The sequence below is a fragment of the Silene latifolia genome, chromosome Y (genome assembly GCF_048544455.1).
Source record: "Silene latifolia isolate original U9 population chromosome Y, ASM4854445v1, whole genome shotgun sequence".
In the NCBI taxonomy this organism is placed as follows: Eukaryota; Viridiplantae; Streptophyta; class Magnoliopsida; order Caryophyllales; family Caryophyllaceae; genus Silene; species Silene latifolia.
This window is the reverse complement of record NC_133538.1, coordinates 71,076,385-71,099,882: the sequence shown is the minus strand read 5'-3', so window position 1 is coordinate 71,099,882 and position 23,498 is coordinate 71,076,385. Positions and strand designations below refer to the sequence as shown.

Genomic DNA, 23,498 nt, shown 5'->3' with positions numbered 1-23,498 from the left:
AATTTCCCTCTTCCAAGCCTAATCAAAATCTCTCCACAATAGGCAAGATTTGGAGGGAAATTGTATCCAAACACCCACACTCCATTTCTCCTCCCCTTCCCGTCTCTCCCTTTCCCTTCCCTCCTTCCCCCTCCCCTTCTTTTCCCTCCACTTTTGTTATCCAAACACACCCTAATAGAGGTGTATTAATCAATAAAACCGAGCTAAAATAGGGAGTAAAATCATATATAAATAAGACACATCAAGCTCCCCCAAATTAAACCCTTCTTTGTCCTCAAGCAAGAAAACAAATCCCATCAATTGCATAATCCGAAAACAAGTTGCCAAGCATAATGATTCAAATACCGAAACAACATGGGCATAAGGATAATGCAAAAACATGGATGAGATTTACATGGCGGCGTAGCATGAATGACTTTAAATGAAATTTTCGGCCATTACATAATCTTTTGACTTTGGACTCTCGCGATTCATTCAAACTCATTTATATGCGGAAGGATATTTGTGTGAGTAGCACTCACCTATCCTCGACTCATGAGAGTGTGCTCGCAATCTAATATGGTAGTCATTTCGAAACCACAAGTCAAAACATCCAATAATGCAAGCATAAAGAAGCCAAAAGTAAGAAGAAGGCTAATTGAAATGGGTAAGAAGGGGGAGCAAATGTATTATGGAAAATGGAGCTAAGTCAAGCTAACAACTAACCAAAGTGTGCATGGATGCTTAATCCAAAACCCAACCTATAATCAATTGACAAAAATCGAGCCAAAAACACTAAATTGGCTACTAATCAATACAAATCATAAGTGAACTTCCCAAAAAATTTCATTTGGACTTGGAAGTTACCTCAAAATCTCTTCTTCTTTTTCGAATTGACAACTCAAATTCTCATTTTTTTTTTGTAACATGCTTCTTTCTATTTTTTTCATTCATTCATCTTTTTTCCATTTTATTTCTTCTTTCTTTTCTTTCTTTCAACATCCAATGATATGGAAACCAGTAATTCCGTCTAACCAAGTTCACAATGATAATACAATAATAATATCCCAAATGAGTACCCAAACACACATGAAATAGCTACTAGCTCAACAAGGTAGGCATTTTTATATGTAGCTAGAATTATTTGCGAGTGAATGTGGTATAAGGGGCTAAAATAAGGGCAACAAATCCATGTGAATGGCTTCAAGCTTACAAAACACGAATGCAATGCTTATAAAGAGATGAAATTAAAACCATATTTGTGCATTAATGATGTAACACACACCATAAGGAGATCTACGCTCACCTAAGTGAGACCGGCTATAGATGCACCAGTCCAAGCAGGCTCTACCTTACCATATTGTGGCTTGTCAAAAGTCAAGATCAAGCCTATTTTGTTCAAATTCCATCTTCCACCTAGTCAAGACATCCCTATGAATGCAATTATCCCATCAATAATAAAGAATCATTAGTTATCAAGCTATCATTGGGACATACAAGTGGGCATAATTATATTAACCATGAGAAAGCATATGAAGCAAAGCATAAGAAGCCAAAACAAACTTTCAATTTTCAGATTTTTATTGAATGCAAACTAACTAACATGCAAATTCAATCCCCCCCCCCCCCCCCAAACTAAACACAACATTATTCTCAATGTGCCCATATATAAAACATCCAAGCTAACCATAAGAATATCTCATCATGAGAACTTTATGAGAACCATCATGAGAACTTCCACTTGGCTCACCAACTTGAAAAGGATGAGCATACCCATAAATATCCCTCTCACCACTATGCTCTCCTCCACAGCCATCATAGCCTCCATAACCACCACCTATGGCCTTGATGAAGCGTGTCGTTGTCCGCCATCAAACATATTTATACCCAACTACTAGCATAACAAGCAAGTCGGGGTCGATCCACGGAACGGGGGTACTCAAATTATTCAATCTAATTGTAGTTGTGCTTGGGATTGTCACAATTGGTTTGGGTTGATGATTTTAAACTAATAAAAGCAATGAAAGGTAAACAAGCAATAAAACAAATAAAGATGTAAACAAATAATAAAGGATATTAGGATGTCATGGGATCATAGAGGAATCATGGTAAGATAGCATAAATGAGTTATAAAGATGCAAGCAATTTTATTATTGTTTGAATTAAGTTAGTTCATGTCAAATAATTCATAAGAAGATTTGGGTCCCGGAGCTGAGTCATTTGTAACTGTACAACACCTACAAGTCCACTTAATTCTTCCTATTAAACTACATGTATGATAAACCGAATCCTAGGGAAACTTACATCTCGGAGCCGAGTCGGTTAAGACTTTACAACACCTACAAGTCGACTTGGATTTTCCCTATTCAACTCTATGCATGGTCTAATGAGGCTCAAGTTGGTTTATGTCTTACAAGCCTCATTGAAAGATAAGAGATGGTCAAAAAATGCAAGGTTTCATAGTCTAGCATTTCATCAAACATGACATGTGCATAAGTTGAAGAACAATAAGCAAGCATTCATATGAACTCATTAAGCATAAATCTATCCCATGATTAACTCCCCTAATCCCCCACTAATCCTAGTTAAGTAACTACTCACTTATTATCATGGAAAACATGTCATCAATGGTGTCAATCATCACAACAAGTATAAACATGATAAAAGAGTGAAGAAATAAGTAATAAAGAGTAAAGAGTAAAGGAATTATACCAAACTTAAGATGAACAATTGGAAAAGAAAGAATAATAGAAGAAAACTTGATTGATTCAAGAAGAGTTGTCAATTCTTCAATAATAACCCAATAATCTTCAATTACCCAATAATAAACTTGAACAATAATTAAGGAAAGGTTAATGTGTAATTTTGTGGAATGATTAAAGGATAATCTATTCTAATCTACTCCTAATATAATCTAACAGAGATTGATTTAATCTAAGGGAACTTGGTCCTTAGCTAGGTAATCCAATGGAGTATACATAGTGGTACATCATTAGGTTAAGCAAGGGTAGATTAGTAAATAATAATGCTTAAGTGTTGAATAGAGCTTTGCAAGTCCCGAGGGAAATGCGCGGATCATGTAGCAACTCATAATGAAATCCGCGCGGATTGGCTTGAAGCACGGCTTGTTCTGTGAGGGAATCCGCTCGGACTGGGCATCTGGACGCCCGGATCCTGGTCTGGGATACCCGGATTGAGCTCAGGACGCTCGGATCCTGGGACAAGGTTCTTCTCCATTCTTGACTGCCTAACAATCCGATCGTCCTGAGTCTGGGACGCCCGGCCTGAGTCTGGCATGCCCGGATTAAGTTCGGGACGCCCGGCCTGGGTCTGGCATGCCCGGATTGAGTTCGGGACGCGCGGATCCTAGGACAGCTAGTCTATTTGAGCTCGTATTGTAAAACGGACGTCATTTCCTTATCCGGACTCTTATTGGAGAGATTCAAAAGCCTAGACCACTAGATTTTTCGAAACCGTTTCATCTAGTATATTTTAAGAGCCAAACAAGCAACTCTTGGTTTGGTTCCGAGCAATTCTTCTTGTAATGGCTTCCTTCTCGTCATCCTTGCTTTTAAGCCTATGATCCTTCTATATACTCTTTATTCCTACATCCTAGGTCATCATTCTTGCTTCCTATTCATACTAGTCCATCCAAGATCGTCAACAAGCTTCCGAATATGCGCGACAGACGGGAATTCAACCTCATTATCTTCTTTCCTACAAGACATATACAATGCAATAGGAAAGCAAAATAGGAAGGAATTGATGGATAAAATGGTCATGAAATACAATATTAGTATGCAAAATGGGTTCAATTAGGGGACTAAATGTGCGCAATTAAGAGTCACATCAAACATCCTCAAATCGATCCTTTACTCGTCCCGAGTAAAGAGGTGACTAGAACTAGACCTTTAATTAAACTATCCTAGTAATATTATAACCGATGTGAGACAATTAGCTGTTGGGATTAATTAATCTCATTTGTTTACATATTGAATATTGGAATAATTAATTTAGTCTTAAAATTAATTCAAGATCTTATGCATGCAAAACAAATACAAGAGTAAAGAAAAAACCGGTTCCTTACATTTGTAGTTTCGGTTATAAGAGCACTAGTAAGGTCCCCTACCTTACTTAGTTCTTGAGCTTTCCTAATGGATGAACAAGATTCAAGAGTAGAATCTTTCCCCAAGGATTTGTACCATGGAAATCCTTCTTAATACAAATATTAATGTAGGTACTAGAAATTAATATTTGTTCCCTTAAAATTACTAATATTATATGTATAGAACTTCTAGTTTTGCTAGAATAATATTAGAGATTTATGTGAGATTTTATGAATTTTGTTCAACAACAAAACTAGTGAGATAAGTTGTAATCCAAGTGAATGAATAATTGTAAGAATAAATTGTAAAAATAAGAAGAGAAAAACTGCCTCTTTTTCTCTAGGGTGGCCGGGTAGAGGGAGAGGGGAAGAGTGCCCAATACCTTTTTTTGTTGCTCTTCACAAGAGTGTAGGTATGATAGTCTATGTTGAGTAGGTAATGATTATGTTTCCACTTAAGAAAATAATCAAAACACAACTAACTCCTAATCTCTCCATAATCACGGCACACCCATATTAACATGGGTCCATTTTAAGTTTGTCAATTTGTTAATTTGTATTGTGTAACAAATTGGACATGTTACTAGACATGTCATTTAAATAATGCATTTTTAACACATTAAAAATCATTATATAAATGAAATAAATCACATACAAAATTAACTAGTAATTCACAATTACCATTACTTAAAATGGGTCATAGAATTATAAATCACAACTACTTGTATTTATAATAACCAATTCATTCTTATTTTAATTGTTTCATAAACAATAAAAAAAACCTTAAGCAATAAAACAATTTTAATTACTTAGCACGAATCTTATTTAATCAAATTACAATAAGATATGTATAATTACTCACAAAATCATTTTTTCAATTTTAAGGAATTAATTAACTAGTATCGTCATACAATTAATTAATTAATCAATTAAGAATGTTTCCCTAAAGGTATGACCTTAAAGGATCAACTGATCACCACCGTCACACGACAGTAATGTCAAACTCTAGTCAGCCAATCATTACCGATTAATGTGGATCAGTTGACAATAAAATGTTACAATCCCTTGTGTATTCTTAATATGATATTTAAACATGTGATCGCATTATTGTTGAGGACACATACTCCAACAATCTCCCACTTGTCCATGACAAGTGTGCGTCACCAATTCTCTTGTCCTATTACTATCTCCCACTCAATGCAAGGTGTCTTGCAGGTCGTACTTGCATTTGATCATTTCTTGAGTGGTTTCCTCGATCTGGAGAATAACTGTCTGACCGGAATTCTCTACCATAGATACCTTTCGAGCGTGGCCACGCATTTCCAGTTCATTGCTCCTCGAGTGGCCTTGAGATATAAGATAACCCTGACGGGGATGGACAATTCCTATTGCACTCTTCCCTTTTATTAGCCACAGCTCATCATGACCCAAAACATGTCCATAAGACCCCAGTTACGAAGGTCGCCGAACATAAATCAAAGTCAATCTGAAATTATGCCATCTTGGGCGAACAGTCATTAGTCAAAGAATCGACTCATAAGAATACCATAGTAGCTCTCGCCACGACCAAGCTATAAAAATTGCCAGAACTCTATAAGCGGTCATAAGCCCGACAGAGTGTCCCTCACAGTCTGCCTATGTGATCGACTAGTCATCTCTCATGACTCCATGACACTTGAACTTGCCATCAATCGCATCACACTCTAGTTGCTTCGAGATGTCACCTCATATAAGTAACTAGGGACTAATACTATGTTAATCCAGTTCACTTTAATGGGGTTCAATATTGTCCCAACAATATTGTCCCAACAATCACCATGACCTAGTAAATGCCCTTTTGGCCTCCTTTCACGGCACGACCTAGGACGAAAACCAAAGTCACTCGAAAACTGCACTTGCTAAGATAATAGTCTCCAGTCAAAAGAATCGACTCATTAGAACATCTTAGAGATCCCCGCCACGACCAGGCATCTATAATAGAACTTAGGGACTCTCTAAATGGTCACTGTCCGGAAAAGTGTCACACACTCTGCCTATGTAATCGACTAGTCATCACGTATGACCTTATGGTGTTGAACAACCATCAATCGACTTACAATCTAGTCACTCCGAGATGTCACCTCATTAAGTGACTAGGGACAAAATACAATGTTCATCTTATTCACTTGAATAGTGTTCAACATTGTCTCCACAATTTATTCAGATAAACAAGGTATCTAAAATTTAGTCACACTAAATAAAAGATTCATAAAAGAATGAATGCAAAAATAATGAATGTGATTATCATATATATAATAAGAGATACACTATCCAATTATTACATATCCATAATCTAAAGAAAATCTGGTACTTGTCTCAATCCTATTGCGACGACATGACAATCATGCTTAGCCTTTGACAAAGGCTTGGTTAAAGGATCAACAATATTATCATCTGTCCCAACCTTACAAATGTCAATTTCCTTCCTTTCCACATAATCTCTAATTACATGGTATTTCCTTTCAATGTGTCTAGATTTGTTACTAGACTTCGGCTCTTTGGCTTGAAAAATAGCTCCACTGTTATCTCAATATAGAGTGATAGGATCCTTGGCGGAATGGACTACTCCTAGTCCCTCCATGAATTGCCTAATCCAAACAGCTTCCTTCGCAGCCTCAGACGCTGCAAGGTACTCAGCCTCTGTTGTAGAATCCGCGGTAACGCTTTTCTTGAAGCTCTTCCAGCAAACAACTCCTCCATTTAGCATAAACACATAGCCGGATTGGGATTTCATGTCATCCTGATCGGTTTGGAAACTTGCGTCCGTGTAACCTCTTACACGCAACTCAGTTTCTCCTCCAAACACTAAGAACGAATCCTTAGTCCTTCTCAAGTACTTAAGGATGTTCTTTACAGCTATCCAGTGACTCTCACCAGGCTTGGCTTGATAATGACTTGTCATGCTCAAGGCATACGCAACGTCAGGACGAGTGCAAATCATAGCATACATGATAGACCCAACATCGGAAGCATAAGGGACGGTCTTCACGTGTTCAATTTCCTTAGGGGTGAAGGGAGACTGTGACTTGCTCAAAGTAATACCTTGGCCCATAGGTAGAAATCCTCTCTTGGAGTCTTTCATATTGAACTGGTCAAGAACTTTGTCAATATAAGCTTCTTGACTCAATGCTAGTATCCTTTTGGACCTATCCCTATAGATCCGGATACCCAAGATTCGTTGTGCCTCTCCCAAGTCCTTAATTTGGAAGTATTTCCCTAGCCACTCCTTAACGGAGGTGAGTGATGGAACATCATTCCCGATGAGCAATATGTCATCCACATATAGGACAAGGAATGCAACCTTACTCCCACTAAACTTCATGTATAAACACGGTTCTTCCACACTTCTAGTGAAACCGTATTGTTTAATAACATGATCAAAGTGATGATTCCAACTCCTAGATGCTTGCTTAAGACCAGAAATGGACTTCGTGAGCTTACACACCTTCTTAGGGTTAGATGTATCCACAAAACCTTCAGGTTGTATCATGTACACCTCTTCTTCTAGAATCCCATTCAAGAAGGTGGTTTTGAGATCCATTTGCCAAATCTCATAATCATGAAATGCGGCAACCGCTAAGATTATCCTAATGGACCGAAGCATAGTGACTGGAGCGAAGGTTTCGTCATAGTGTAAACCATGAACTTGGGTGAAACCTTTTGCCACCAACCTAGCTTTGTAAACATCCACATGTTTATCCACGCCAAGCATAATTTTATATATCCATTTACACTGAAGGGGTCGCACTCCCCCAGGTAAATCCACCAAGTCCCATACTTGGTTCTCGTACATGGAATCCATTTCGGATCGCATGGCTTCTAGCCAAAGCGAGGAGTCGGGACTAGGATTTGTAGGTAGTGGGTTCATCACTTTCCAAAAGTAACAAAACAACATCCTCTTCGATGTTACCAAGGTAGCGGTCAGGTGGATTAGAAATCCTATTTGACTTTCTAGGAACAATTACTGTTTCAGAGGAAGAGGGTATGCTATCCTCCACGTTCTCCTCTACCTCATTTTCCGTTTGTGGCTCTCGAACTTCTTTAAGTTCAAATTTTCTTCCATTATGTCTCCTAGAAATAAACTCCTTTTCTAGGAAGACAGCATCACGAGCCACAAACACTTTGTTCTCGTGTTTATTGTAGAAGTAATAGCCACGTGTTTCCCTTGGATATCCTACAAAAAGACATTTGTCAGACCTGGGAGCAAGCTTATTGTCAGACTTGATCTTGACGTACGCTTCGCAACTCTAAATACGCATGAATGACAAATGAGGGACTTTCCCTGTCCATATCTCATATGGAGTCTTATCGGCCGCTTTAGTCGGGCTTCGATTTAGTGAAAATACTGCAGATAAGAGGGCAAAACCCCAAAATGAACTAAGAAGCTCAGTTAGACTCATTATAGACCGAACCATATCTAGTAAAGTTCGGTTTCTCCTTTCGGCCACACCATTTAATTGCGGTGTGCCAGGAGGAGTCCATTGTGATACTATGCCACAATATTTTAGGTGTGAATCAAATTCAATATTTAAATACTCACCACCACGGTCGGACCGTAGGGTCTTAATATTTTTATCCAATTGTTTCTCTACTTCATTTTGGAACTCTTTGAACTTGTCAAAGGCTTCACTCTTGTTCTTCATTAATTAGACATACCCATATCTACTTAAGTCATCAGTAAAAGTAATGAAGTAGTGAAAACCTCCTCTAGCGGTGATGGTTAATGTTCCACTCACATCCGTATGTATGAGAGCCAAAACCTCACTAGCTCGTGTCCCTTTTCCCGCAAAAGGTGCACAAGTCATCTTGCCTAGAAGGCAAGACTCGCATGTACCATAAGACTCAAAACCAAATGGTTTGAGCACTTTTGATGAAGCAAGTCTCTTAATGCGTTTTTCGTTTATGTGGGCTAAACGACAATGCCAAAGGTAGGATTCGTTTGGATCACCCGTTTTGAGCTTTTTAGTTTCCACATGATAAACGTCATTAACATCATTTAAAATATAAATGCCTCCAATTGAAATGGCCTTGCCATAAACCACATCATTTAAAGAAAAAGTACAACACCTGTCCTTAATCATAAAACAAAAGCCTTCCGCGTCTAACGCGGAAATGGAGATGATGTTCTTGGTTAAAATTGGTACAAAATAACACTTATTTAAAAACAACTCTAAACCACTAGCTAAAGTGAGCACATAGGTCCCCACGGAAACGGCGGCTACTCTAGCTCCATTGCTCATGCGGAGATCCACATCACCTTTTGCTAGTGCTTGCACGTCCCTTAAACCCTGCAAATGATTACAAAGGTGAGAGCCACATCCGGTATCAAGTACCCAAGTGGAAGTACAAGCATAATTAACGTATATCAGATATAGAGAGAAAATCATACCAATAGGTGTCATACGCCCTTCCTTGAGATCCTCCAAGTATTTGGGACAACTCCTCCTATAATGCCCCTTCCCATTACAATGGAAACATTCGGCCTCGGAGAGTTTGACACTTTTTGCCTTGAGATTGCCATTCACAACGGCCTTCCCCTTTCCTTTGTCATGTTTCTTTGACGATTTCTTGAATTGGGACTTCTCCTTCCCTTTTCCTTTCTTAACTCCAAGAGACATGTTCTTTAACCTCATGGTTAAAACATCCCCTTTGTCACTCCCACTAGCTTCCATATCCCTCTCCGCTTGGGTGAGGAGTGCATGAATTTTATGATAACTCGTATCCATGCCATTTATGTTGTAGTTTACCCTAAAGTGGGCAAACTTGGTGGGAAGTGAGTGCAGGATACGATCCACCACAAGAGTCTTAGGAATTTTACACCCTAGACGCTCTAGGATGTCAACATATTCGACCATTTTGAGTACATGAGGACCAACCTTTTGGCCCCTCTCAAGATTATCTTCAAAGAAGCGTGCCGCCGCATCTTATTGACGGACTTTAGGTGTTTGTGAAAACATAGTGATCATACGAGTGAATATCTCGTATGCATTTAAATAAATGCATGATAGCTCGAGCTTTTGGGACATTGACCATATCAACACATTCTTGATATCATTCGACATCCTCACATGGTCATCATAGGCGGTCCGCAGCGCCGATGAAGCCCTTGGACTGGGCTCGATAGGAGGAGCATCGGTCAAGTAAGTGAGCACATTGTGGGACAACGCGACACTTTTGATGTTGGATTCCCATTCAAGAAAGTTCCTACCATCATCTTTTAAGATACATTTGTCCATTACAGACCTTAGCCATGAATCTTTGCCTAGTGAAGTAGTCGATGGAGTTGATGAAGTTGCCATTGCGAATTAAAATGCTACAACAAAAAGGAAAAATTAACATCCATTGTTTTAAAAATTACTTGTGAAGGCATGTTTAACAAGTTTTAGCATTTATATAATAATCTCCCACTAAATTATATAAATGATTCCAAGACCCAAATATTAAATAAAAATGAGCATCGCTTGGGCGAAACATCCCATAATTGTGTAAATTCGGTAAGTCACGTTGACTAATTCTACCTCTAGAACTCTTGGTCGACGAATTTCCTTAAATCCATCTACTAGCCCCGGAACACAAGACCGTCTTATATCCCATCGAGTCCAACCAATTTTAGCGTGTGATAACCGTTTACCACCCTACTTACCCAAGGTAAAAAGAGAACACCCTGCTTGGGCGAGCGTGACTCTAATGAACAAGAGATTCATATGTGTTACTAATTGGTAAGGCTAATCTCAATTTTAGTTATGTGAGAGATCTTGTCAATTTAGTCACAAATTCCCTATAAGTGAACTAAGTCGGTGAATGTAAATGACGTGAATTGACAACCGCGAAAATAAAATGCATGTGAAGGGCGATTTTGCCATCATTTTACAGCATTTTAAGCATATTTATTTAAGTTGAATGAATGATTGTCATTTATTTAAAGTATTTATCTTGTTGTACCTAATATGGCCTAGTTTAATTTTAATCGTTATTACCCGAAATGAATGGGAATATCGATTTGTTTGTAATTAAATATGATCTCGTATCGTCGGTTTGTAATTAATTAATAGTTTAATTTAATTTATTAATTAATGTATAATAGGAATAGCTATGTAATTCAATTGTAATAGTTATTCTTACCAGCGTTTCCAAAAGACGGATTACATCGAGACGGAGTCTATTTTTGGAAGGTGTTCCAAATCCCACAAGGAGGAGCCACTTATGGAATGAACAGGCAAGGGACCAAGGAGTTATAATTTATCATTTTGGTGATCTATGTAACATGCATGCAAATATAAAAGCATAAAAATGAAAGTTTAAGGAAAATCAATTTTCTTACATTGATTTTATGGTAATAAGGGCACAAACTAGATCACTTTTCTAGTTTGTTCTTGAGCTTATAACAAATGGATGATCCTCCTAACAAATCTTCAAAGAGAAGATCTCCTAACAATATGCACCCAAGAACTCAACCCAATTATTCTAACAAGTATTTACTAGTAACTTATTAGAATTATTCCCTTGATAATATGTAAATAATACTAACACTCCTAGTAATTATTTATTTTAGTTTACTAACAACTTAGTAAAGGATGAATAATAATTTTAGAGGGATGATAGATTTTGTTCACATGCAAAACACATAAGTGAAGTAGTGTAGAAATGAACATATGATGGAGTATATAAGAGGGGAAAGTCGTGGGTGGAGTGAGGTAGTTTGTAGGAGTGAATTTCTTATTTTTTTATCAATCTTACATCACATGCAAAATCATTATAAGATAACTTATGGAAGAATATAAAGTAAGGTGAAATGATTATGTTCCTAATCATCCACAACTCTATTTTACACGGTCCACTTGCCCATTTACGGGTCCATGTTGGTTCTTATATTTGTCGCACAAATAGGTGTAATTTTATTTTAAACATCGTTTCATGTTTAAATACTTCCATAATTAATTCGTCCAAATCACTCCGTAAATATATGTGTACCACTACACATATTATTTACGTAATAATATTAATCACATTAATCAATTAGTACAATTTTAGTGAATTAACAATTAATTAACTAAAACCCATCTCATAAAATTTATTATTTAATTATCGCGTAATTAAATAATAACTGCCGCTCCTTGAGTTCGCAACTCAAAATCTCTCTAAAAATAACCGATTAACCTTTTAGTCTATAAATAAAGGGACTAAATAAATTGTATCTCATACAATTAATTAGTTGTCAATTGGGGTTCGTTCCTTTAGGTGTGACCGAAAGGGGTCAGTTGATCACCGTCGTCTCACAACAATAACGTCAAACTCTAGTCAGTCAACCGTTATCGATTTACGTTAATCAACTGACGAGGATCAAATAATTAAATATCTGATGATATTCCTTTATTGAGATTTACTATGTAAACGCACTATTGTGGAGGACACTAACTCCAACAGGAATTTGAGTGATTAATTCGGTAAAAGGAACAGTTACGTGCAGATTTTCACCACTTCCATGAACTTACCGAATTGAGTCTCGTTTTGAGCTTTGGCCAATCTATGAGGGAAAGGCACTTTGACTTTTCCCAGAACATTGACTTCAACATCCTTCTTTGGAAGAGCATCCTCCATATCTTTCACTTCTTCAACAACAATAGGTTCAACAACCTTCTTGGGAATAGCATCAACCTTCTTTGAAATAGGAGAACCTCCGTTTCAACAAGTACCTTCTCATTTTCTTTAGGCATAGGGGGCTCATCATATTTGGCCTTGTTTTTAAAATCGCGATCAGGATCGTAGATTCGTACGATCCTACGATCCAAAAAGTGGAAAACGATTCAAATCGTCGTAGGATCGTTTTGGTGGTAAGATCGGTACAGGATCAGTCAGAATCTGGTAGGATCACATAAGATCGTACAGGATCGTGTAAGATCGATGGTAGGATCGTTCAGGATCGTAAAATACTTTTTTGTGTTACAAATTTGTGAGTTGGTTGTTCTTCTATACTTAAAACTCTAAATTAAAGGTATATGTAATATATTGATATGATTATCAAGACTTTCATGTTATTAAATAAACTTTTCACATTATACATCACATATTATACCAAAGTGTTTACATAAACTTGTTTATCCAAGCTATTTGTAGGATCTTACGATCCTACAATTCGATCCTGCGATCAGATCCTACACCCCTTTTTAATCCAAAGTAGGATCCCGATCCTGACAACATTGATATTTGGTACCGCTTCTCAAGGTAATAGCAATAACAGTATCATGTGGTGGCTCACCTTGGGGCGGTATTGGACCCGTTTTACTTTGAGAGCTTGAAGAGGCTAGTTCTGCCAATTGATTCTCTAGCATCTTGATAGCGGCATTGTGAGCTTGATCACTCTTTTGTATTTGAGCCAACAAATCGGATTAAGTCTTAGCCATTTGCATGACCAAAGGCTTCAAGTTTGCTCCCCCCTTGGTCATTTTGTTGCGAATTTGAAGATTGACCTTGAGCTTGTTGGAAGTTTTGTTGAAAATTTTGTTCAGGTGGCCTTTGATTTTGATTTTGATTTTGAAAACCCAGTGGATTGAAGTACCTTTGTTGTTGTGGAATAAAGGTAGATTGTTGTTGTTGGGGCATAAAGGTATTTTGTTATGGAGGATTTAGCACATTTGTGCTCTTATAAGATAAATTTGGGTGGTACTTCAAATTAGGATTGTAAGTATTTGAGAAAGTATTCGGTGGAAGTGTATTTTGTCTAAAACTTTGAAAAGCATTTACCTTCTCAATAATGGCCCTACACAAAGCGGTGCAATGTCCCGCACATCCACAACCTTCACATACAAGTATTTGGCTACTAGTGGACATAACATTAACTGGTTCAAGAGATGAACCTGCATTTTGGGCGTAGCTTTCAAAACGGATGTATCGGAAGACTTCACCTTAGTCTTCAATGGTACACTTTGAAAATTGACATATTGTGAATCATGAATCTCCATAGATTCAATTGTATCATGAGCAATATCGGTGTCAATTTTATCAAACCGCCCATTATTGGCGGAATCTAGAACACGTCGGGACTCGACACAACACCCATTGTAGAATGTAATAGCTAGAAACCAAGGATCCAACCCATGATGTAGGCATTGTATTTGAAACTCCTTATACCTTTCCCAAGTTTCGTATAAGCTCTCTAGCCCTTGTTGACGGAACCCCGTGATTTGACTCCTTAAAGTTTGTGTTTTCTCCGGTGGAAAATACTTTTGATAAAAAGCAAGAGCCAAAGTATCCCAATTGGTGATCTCCATGGCGGTTCTATCAAGGCTATTGATTCATAGCTTAGCCTTGTCCTTCAACGAAAAAGGGAAAATTACCTCCCTTATTTGAGATTGTGTGACTCCCATTTGCTTAAGCATTGAGCAATAGTCACAAAAGTTTTACACATGCAAATTGGGATCCTCCAAAGGACTTCCCCCCCAAATTGCCTTCTCTCCACTAGGCTAATGAAAGCCGGTTTGATCTCGAAATTGGTGGCTCCAATTTAGGTACTAGTGATACCCTTATGAAGCATAGCCGCGGTGGGCTTGGAATGATCGGAAAGTTTCACCATCTTCTTGATTGGTTATGGTGAACTAGAAACTTCTTCTTCGTCACAAAGTGGATAATTGGCACGAATGCGAGCCAAACTACCGGGACTAGAAGAATCGGCAAGGTCCTTGAAATATTTGAGTCGGCTATGGAAGGTTCTCTCGGGCTCCGGCAATTCTCCGGTGCGAGAGGACCTGGGCATAAGACAACAACTACAAGAAATTAGTAAGTAACGGTCTCAAGGAACAAATGTTTCTGAAGACAAAAGAAAATAAGATAGAAATCAACAAATCAAAATGCAACAAAACTGTGCTCCCCGGCAACGGCGCCAAAATTTGATAGGCTATCGCACACCTAACAAAAATACCCTAGACTTGGCGAACAAATGAATGTAGTAAAGTAGGGGTCGAACACAAGAAGACGAGAGTTGCATAGTGAAATGCTATGAATAGAATTCTATCAGGGTCGGTTACGATTGGTGTTTGGTTTGATTGGTAAAACTATTATAAAATAATGTAAAATCAATAATAATAATAAAAGAGCCTAGGGGAATCGTATCACACGTGAAATTATGTAAATGCTCATGTCAACTTAGGAATTCTTAATAACGATAATTGTTTAGGTCTAACGACAACCACCTCTTGGCCTTATTGTCAACCATAGAACGGGTTCTAGTGAGCTCTCGCTATTACTAGATCGTTCTACTAAAACATACTTAGTCTAATTCAATTTCGTGCCTCTCGACTTTTAAAAGTGATTTAACAAATTTAATCTAAGATTGTGATCAATAATCAAAGACTAACAAAACAGTACAAGCATGTGATAGAAACTTTTAAACGATATTATAGCATTCTATTTCAACAATTACAAATAATATTTATGCATGGCTCCCCTAATCCCTAGAGAAATGAACTACTCACACACATTAGAAATTAAACTAATAACATATGAGATGATAAGCATGATTATAATAAAATTATAACTAAATGAATGTTTAGAATAAAGATTATGCTAAATGATGATGATAACATAAATATTAGAAATGAGACTAATTACGTAATTAACAAAATGACTATGAGTAAACATAAATATGAAAATACTAAATATTAACTATAAGGAAAATAACTTAGCAATAAAATGTAATAACTTTGCAACAATATGAAAAATGTGTATGACGATAGTGATAACGATGTAACAATGGAATGAGCGGAATAATGACAAGCTATTGGTGATTTTAACAAACTAACTAACAACGAAAATGACATATGAATTAACGAAACAATACTAGAAATAAGATTACTGTAAGAAAGGAAATGGAACTTGAATATGAAGAACACAAACAAAACCCAATAACTTGCAAAGAAACTTGTATTATTACATGGAAATGCTTAAAGGAAATTGTTTAGACTAACAATGAAAGCTTAAAGGAAATTTAAAATAATTCTGAAAACTGAAATATTGTGTGTTTAGGCGTAAGAAGTGTGACCTAAATTACAGATTCAAGACCCCTTATATAGGATATTGAGGTGCAAAACGCAAGCGTCTTAAATACGGGTCACCCCGGTCGGGGACACCCCAGCCCGATCGGGAAGTGGTAATCCGAATTTTCTTCTTTCATTTTTGATTATTTATCATAGGGAATCCAATGACCCGTCTTAACTCTTCTTAATTCCCTCATCTAATTGCAAAAAGGGAATCCTAAGCTTGATCTTTAATCTTCATTTTGGGCTTCATCTCTTTACTTGTCCACCAAACAAAGTTGGTTTCTTCATGCTCGGGATTTCCATGCTCGGGATTTCCCAATACGCCCCTCCATGTTCAAGTCTTGTTTCCACTAGCCTCGTGAACTTTGGTGCTTGCTAACTTGACGGGAAAAAGCTACCGAATGCTTCATTTCCTATAAAATGCAGTGAATACAAGCAAAACACCTAGAACACGGAATTAGCTCACAAATAACTAATAAAAGTATAATAATCAAATAAAACCGAGCTAAAATAGGGAGTAAAATCATATATAAATTAGATACATCAAAATCCTAACTCCATTTACTAGTAGTCATTCAAGCTAATCCATAAGTAAAAGCTCTTAAAAGACTAGACATTCAAGGTAAAACTCACTACCCTCAAACCAAAAGTAACAAAGTTCCACTAAACCTCAATCGCGCTTGACTTCCATCTCAGTTCACAAAGAAAGAGTCAGTTTGACCAATGAATCTCAAGAGAATAAATAGCAAAAGAGGAAGGATCACGAATAAGGATTCATGCACCAGAATACGAAAAGAATATTTGTAAGAGTGAAAGAAGAGAAACCTTAATTGCAGAATAACAAGATCTGAGATCAAAGAAGGAATCTTCAGGCTTCTAGAGTTGCAAAAGGGCTCACTAGATCACTTCATCTTCTTGTAGAGAAATAAACATACCAATCATGGGTCGCTCTATCTGATAGATCCACAGTGTAATCATCTCTTGGTCTACTGCACCATCGTGAAACTTGAGTCTATTCTTGGTCATCTGGTCTGCAACTTCAGCAAAACTGAATCTAGGGTGAAAACCACCGTTGTATCTTCCTTGCAGCACAAGTCCTCGTCCCTTCACCTTCTTCGTTGGGGGAACAAGACATAAATTCAATGCTAGTGATTGAGTTACACAAACACAAAAGCTAGCAAACAAGTCCTTTTTTGTTTCTACCCATTTCTCTCCCTAATTCATTTTAACGCAATCAGTCATTTATTAGTCTTCTTGCCTAGAAATCAAAGTGTGAGCGCCGGGAGCAGTGATGCTCTGATACCAATTGTAATCCCGTATAAAATCTAGTGGAAAATAAGGGCGAAAAGACTGTGGAATGTGATTAAATTCACAATGATAAAACTAAATCACCAAACTCGGATTAAATTAAATATAATCCACGGGAAACATTCCCGAAAAGATAGTCAATACAACTGCCATTTTTGCTAAAAAGGGCTAAAAATTAAAACATAGAAAGTAATGTTCAACAACAATCCATAATAAATAAAACAAAAACATAGTAGGATCTAACTACTCGGTAGCTCACTCTTCGAACCCAACAAAACCAATACCTGTCATGTTATATACATAACAGCCACAATCAATGGGTAGTAATTCAGGCATTCTCCCAGCCACATTTCATCAAGTTAAACAAGTAATGCTAATATAACCAAATACTTGAAAACTGAAAACATTAAAAAATCATCATATATTTAAAACATAATTAGATAGAAAAGCTTTCAAACCAAACCATAGCTCGAAAGATAAAGTACCACGTTATCAAAATCTCAACTCTTCTTATGCAAATCAGCTTAATGTCTTAGTATAGATTTTCACTCGGACTATGCTACGGTACTGATGTACCAATCTAGTTTCGAAACCCAGTGTTATGCTATCGGTGACCAACTCCAAGTTTTCGAGGCTCAGTGTCACGGTGTCGGTAACCAACTCCAAGTCCTAACTAGGCTACTCAACCAATAATAGAGCGGCGTCTTACTCCGCAGTGCGAAGCCCTAGTCTAACGTATTTACATATCTCCCGAGGTATCATTTGACACCCAGTTTGACCACTGATAATCCAAATTAGTCCTATTTAGCTGATGGCAAATTATAAGCATATCCTATGCTATTATTCTAAACTTACACCTAACTGTTCCATAACTTATTTAAAATTTACTGCATGAATAATCATTATTCAAATCTTCTTTAAAAGGAAACCTTCAACATTTAGTAAATTCCAAAAATAAAAACTTTTCAAACTTAGAAACTTCGTGAAATAAAATTTTCTTAAAATTAGTAACATCTTAATATAGGAACTTTAAAACAAAGCAATTATATATTTAAATAAAATAAAATACTTTAGTCCTTTATTAATTTAGAAAAAGATAAATTAGATATTCTGGACTCATGAGAGAAATGACCATATTGCCCTTTTCCAAAATCTAGTTTCAAAACCATTATTTACCTGATTTGATTAAAACAGTGTTTTATTTATGTAAAATCGAGTTGAACTTAGAAACTTATGAAATTTGACGTGTCTATTATTCATATCAACATTGACTATCCTGCAAAATTTCATAAAAAGATATCTTAAGTTGGTATTTTAACCGAATTAAAAACCAGATTGTCAATAAAACCAAAAAACACCATTTGATTTATAAAAATAGCATCTTACCACATCAATGCCCAAGAAAATTTGGTACATTCTGTAATGACTAAAAAAACCAAAAATATTTTTCCCAACAACCAAAAGTCCGGAAATCAATTTATTAAAAATACATCTTTAAAACAGCCAGATTTGTATTTCAATTATTAAAAATATAAATCAACTCAAAACAACTCATAAGAAAGTTTTTATCATTCTTAAATTTATTATTTGAATTATTATCATAGGCCAATAAAATTAAACTTCCAAAAATTAATTATTAAAAATCAAACACTAATTCTGCCCAAACAAAGATTAAATGCTTTTAATTACAAATTAAACCTATAAACCAGATCTTATTATTTTTTAAATATCAAAATACGCTATAGGACTGAAATAAATCATCCCATGAAATTTATTCATGCTTTGATAATTAATACATCAAAATTGGTTAAAACTTGTGATTATGACCAATTAACGATTCCTTTTAATAATAAAAAAAAAAAACAAACCAACGGATTTATTCTTGAAATTTTACATGCTCATCCTTTCCTATTCAGAGATCTTATCATACATTTTACAGACCATAAAAACGAATTTTGCGTAATTAACAAATTAAACATTAAAAACTGCATAATCAGACAACTACTCATAAAACTGATGAAACATCGAGTCACGCCCTTAAGAGTTACCTTATTCCGAATTCGAAACAATATAATGCTTCAAATGGATCTCCTTGAATCTCTACAAAAACATAACATACATATATGTAAAACATATGAATCATTAATCTAAAATAAGAATTTAAAGAGAAATGAATTTACCCTTGAATTAGGAGGATTAATGATGGAATTAGAACAATAATTGAAGAAAATTGATGGAGGTTTTGATAAAGAATATCACGACACATAACAAGAGAGGATACTAGGTTGTTTATTCTTATTTTGTAAACAATAAATGACCTAATGAATGTATACTAAATAAAAAATAGTTTAAGAGTAAAAGAAAAAGAATAAATTAGCACAAAATCTCCTTAAAATATTCACAAAACAACCAGCCAAAAAGAGTTATTCAACCAAAAAAAATTTCTTCTCATAAATGTTGTAAAATAATTAAAAGTAGGATAAGAAATAATATGTTGAAAACTTAAAATAAAAGAATTAAAAAAAGTTTAATAAATAACTAGTGAAAAGCCATAATACACGGTCTAAATAATAATTGGAGCTAAAGTCGATTTTCAATTTAGCTGTAATACTCCGTACTTTGAGAGCTTAATTAATAATTATTTTAGTAAATGTTCAATAAAATTATTACTCGGAAATCGTATCGTGTTAAATAATAATGGGATACTATTAAACTATATAGAAGTGAGACGGAATAATGGTAACAGTAATTGATACGGCTGTCGCAACCCTATCAAAAATAAAACCAACCGGTCTCTTAAAATGTAGTAGAGGCAGTCGGGTATCGAATCCACAGGGAGATGAAAATTCTATATGCTAACTAAGTCTGTCTAAGTAACCATTTCTTGGGGGTTTAATTGGTTTGATTCTAAACTAGGGAGACAAAGAGAAAGAGAGCAAAAGGGGAACAACAACTAAACTTTAAAAAGATTAACAGATAGAGAGAAATAGCTAGGACAATCGGCTCACCATAGTTTCCTAGGAATTGAATCTAGGGTCAAAGATCAGCATAAACTCGGTCTGTAGGGTAGTGTAAAGGTCCTTCCGGTCCACTATTCGCACTAAAACATTACTAACTTAGCTTCCGACCTCATTAGAATGCCCTAATATTCACTGCAGGTCTTACCCCTTCCAATCATCCGATCTAGGTCAAGGTGTACCGAATCAACTAGCTGAATGCGTCGACTCAAGCAACTAATCGCTATTAAATGCAATGATTAACAAAAGAAACCTAATCTTAACCAAATCCTAATCACCTATTCATAATCTCCCTAATTACTATGGCTCCCCTATGTCCTAGCATAAGAGACTAGTTATGCATAATGAAGATGGAAAGATCAACAAGAACAAAAGAAACAATTAACTTCAACATTCTAACTACTAAAGGAAACAAGAATTAATGTAAGAAATGCAAACAAGAGCAAATGCAATAAATTAGTAATTGAAATTAAAGATCAAAAATACCGATTATAATCAATTCCGAAAGTACAAAGGTTTAGGTCTATGGAGTAAAAGTTAAAAGTGAGAGATAAAAGTTCAGATTCAAAAGAAGAGATGCCTTTTTCTACTGCCGTCGTCCTATTTATCCTAAGATAGAAATAAAAAATCCTTGCATAAAAATATCCTCACGGCAAAAACCAATCGATCGAGTAGAAGTAAACCACTCGATCGAGTAACATCAAGATCAAACACTTCGATCGAGCACAATAAGTACTCGATCGAGAGACTCCTTAAACACCCTTCTCGATCGAACATAGTAGTTATTCGATCGAGAACTCTCAGCATCAAAGTTACTCGATCGACCAGTTTAAACTACCAATTATAATCGATCGTGTTAGAAATCTATATCTCATTACTAAACATATTCATATATGTTACATTTTAATTTAGTCATAAAATTAAATACAAATCTTATGCATGCAAACTAAAATAGATAAGTGAAGAAGTCGTTTTCCTTACTATAATTACGGATTAAAAGGGCACCAACAAGATCTCTTTCTTGTTAGTTCTTGAGCATTCCAAATAATGGATGAACAAAGATTCAAGTATAGAATCTCTCCCAAAAGTGAATAGCCACGGAAACCTCTCAATAACAAATATTATTATGATCTAGTAATAATAAAAGTCTAACTTAAAAATTGACACAGAATATTAATTTGTCTCTCTACTATTTCGGTGGAGAGGAGGAATTATTTGGAGTTTATTTCTCTAGAATTTTCACAAATTGTAGAGAGCAATGCATTTTTCTTACACTAGAAAAATTATATGTAAATTGATGAATGAAAAATTGAAAAGAAAAACTCTTTTCTTTTCCTTATGATGGCCGAAATTATTGGCCTTGGGTAGCATGCCCAATGCCTTTTATTTTTGCTCTTCTCAAAAGCTTGTAGGGTTGCATGGCTAGAGATTAGGCTTTAATAATTATGTTTTCTCTTATTAAAATAATCAACATAATTTTTCCACTAATACTCCCTCCAATTTTCGGTACATACAAAATAAAATGGAAGGTCCATTTTATTTTGTCATTTGTCAATTGTGACATATGTGACATGTTACTTGACATGTGAATTTGTAATGTATTTTTAACATATTAAAAATCAACATACTCATAAAATATGTCATTTACAAAATCGGCTAGTAATTCGTAATTACTTGTACCAAAACGGTTTATCAAATTATAAATTACAACGTCTTGTATTTATAATAAATTATTCATTCAATTTCAATTCCAAATTGTTTCGTAAACAATAATTTTATCTAAGTAATAAAACAATTCAATTACTTAGACCGTATCTAATATAATCGAATTACAATAAGACACGTTAATTTTACTCACAAAATCATCCGTCAATTTTTAAGTAATTTAATTAACTCGTATCGGCATACGATTAATTAAATAATCAATTAAGAGTATTTCCCTATAGGTATGACCTAAGGAGATCAACTGATCACCACCGTCGCACGACGGTAATGTCAAACTCTAGTCAGCCAATCATTACCGATATGTGTGGACCAGTTGACTGTAAAATATTACATCCCACATGTATTCTTAAAATGAGATTTAAATATGTGATCATTGTGATTAACAGTTGTGATCGCATTATTGTCGGAGGACACATATTCCAACAATCTCCCACTTGTCCTTGACAAGTGTGCGTCACCAATCCTCTTGTCCTATTACTATCTCCCACTCAATGCAAGGTGTCTTCCAGGTCGTACTTGCAAGTGATCATATCGAGAGTGGTTTCCTCGATCTGGAGAATAACTGATTGACCGGATTTATCTACCATAGATATCTTCCGAGCGTGGCCACGCATTTCCAGTTAATTACTCCTCGAGTGGCCCTGAGATATTGTTATAACCCTGAAAAGGGGTGGACAATTTCTATCGCACTTATTCCCTTCGACTAGCCACAGCCATCATAACCCAAAATATGCCCATTTGACCCCATTTACGAAGGTCGTAGTAACACAAATCAAAGTTAATCTGAAACTGTGCCATCTTAGGCGAACAATCTTTAGTCAAAAGAATCGACTCATTAGAATACTATAGTAGCTCTTGCCACGACAAGGCTATATAAATTTGCCAGAACTCTATAAGCGGTCATAAGGCCCGACAAAGTGTTCTTAACAGTCTGCCTATGTGATCGACTAGTCATTCTCATATGACTCCATGTCTGTAGATACCCGTATCCGTCGATATTGGAATTTATAGAGAACCCGACAAACACCCGATGATGATAGGACACATGTATTCTTTAGTTGTCATTGTCATTATTTGGAGCTCGTTTTACGAGGTAGAATGGGCGTCGTCGATGAAGTATTTTATTAATTTAAATGATATTTAAATTAACGTTTTTAGTGAATTCATTCTGTTAATTTAAATGATATTTGAATTAATGTTTTTAGTGGGTTCATTTTGTTATTTTAAATGATATTTAAAATTAATGTGTTTTTTGAGTGAATTCATTTTTATTTAGTTTAAATGATATTTAAA

General features: G+C 35.8%; 1 long non-coding RNA gene and 1 other non-coding gene across 2 annotated transcripts; one reads left to right on the top strand and one right to left on the bottom strand.

Annotated features, from left to right (window-relative positions):
- Window positions 1–14,212: 14,212 nt before the first annotated feature.
- LOC141635610 (small nucleolar RNA R71) lies at window positions 14,213–14,320 on the top strand. The gene has a single exon (XR_012540284.1). It is a non-coding gene; the product is annotated as a small nucleolar RNA R71 (small nucleolar RNA).
- A 2,072-nt stretch (window positions 14,321–16,392) lies between these two features.
- Window positions 16,393–19,968, bottom strand: LOC141626964 (uncharacterized). Its single transcript, XR_012536522.1, has 3 exons — window positions 19,644–19,968; window positions 19,512–19,563; window positions 16,393–17,268 (listed from the first exon to the last, which is right to left on the bottom strand). It is a non-coding gene; the product is annotated as an uncharacterized LOC141626964 (long non-coding RNA).
- Window positions 19,969–23,498: the final 3,530 nt, after the last annotated feature.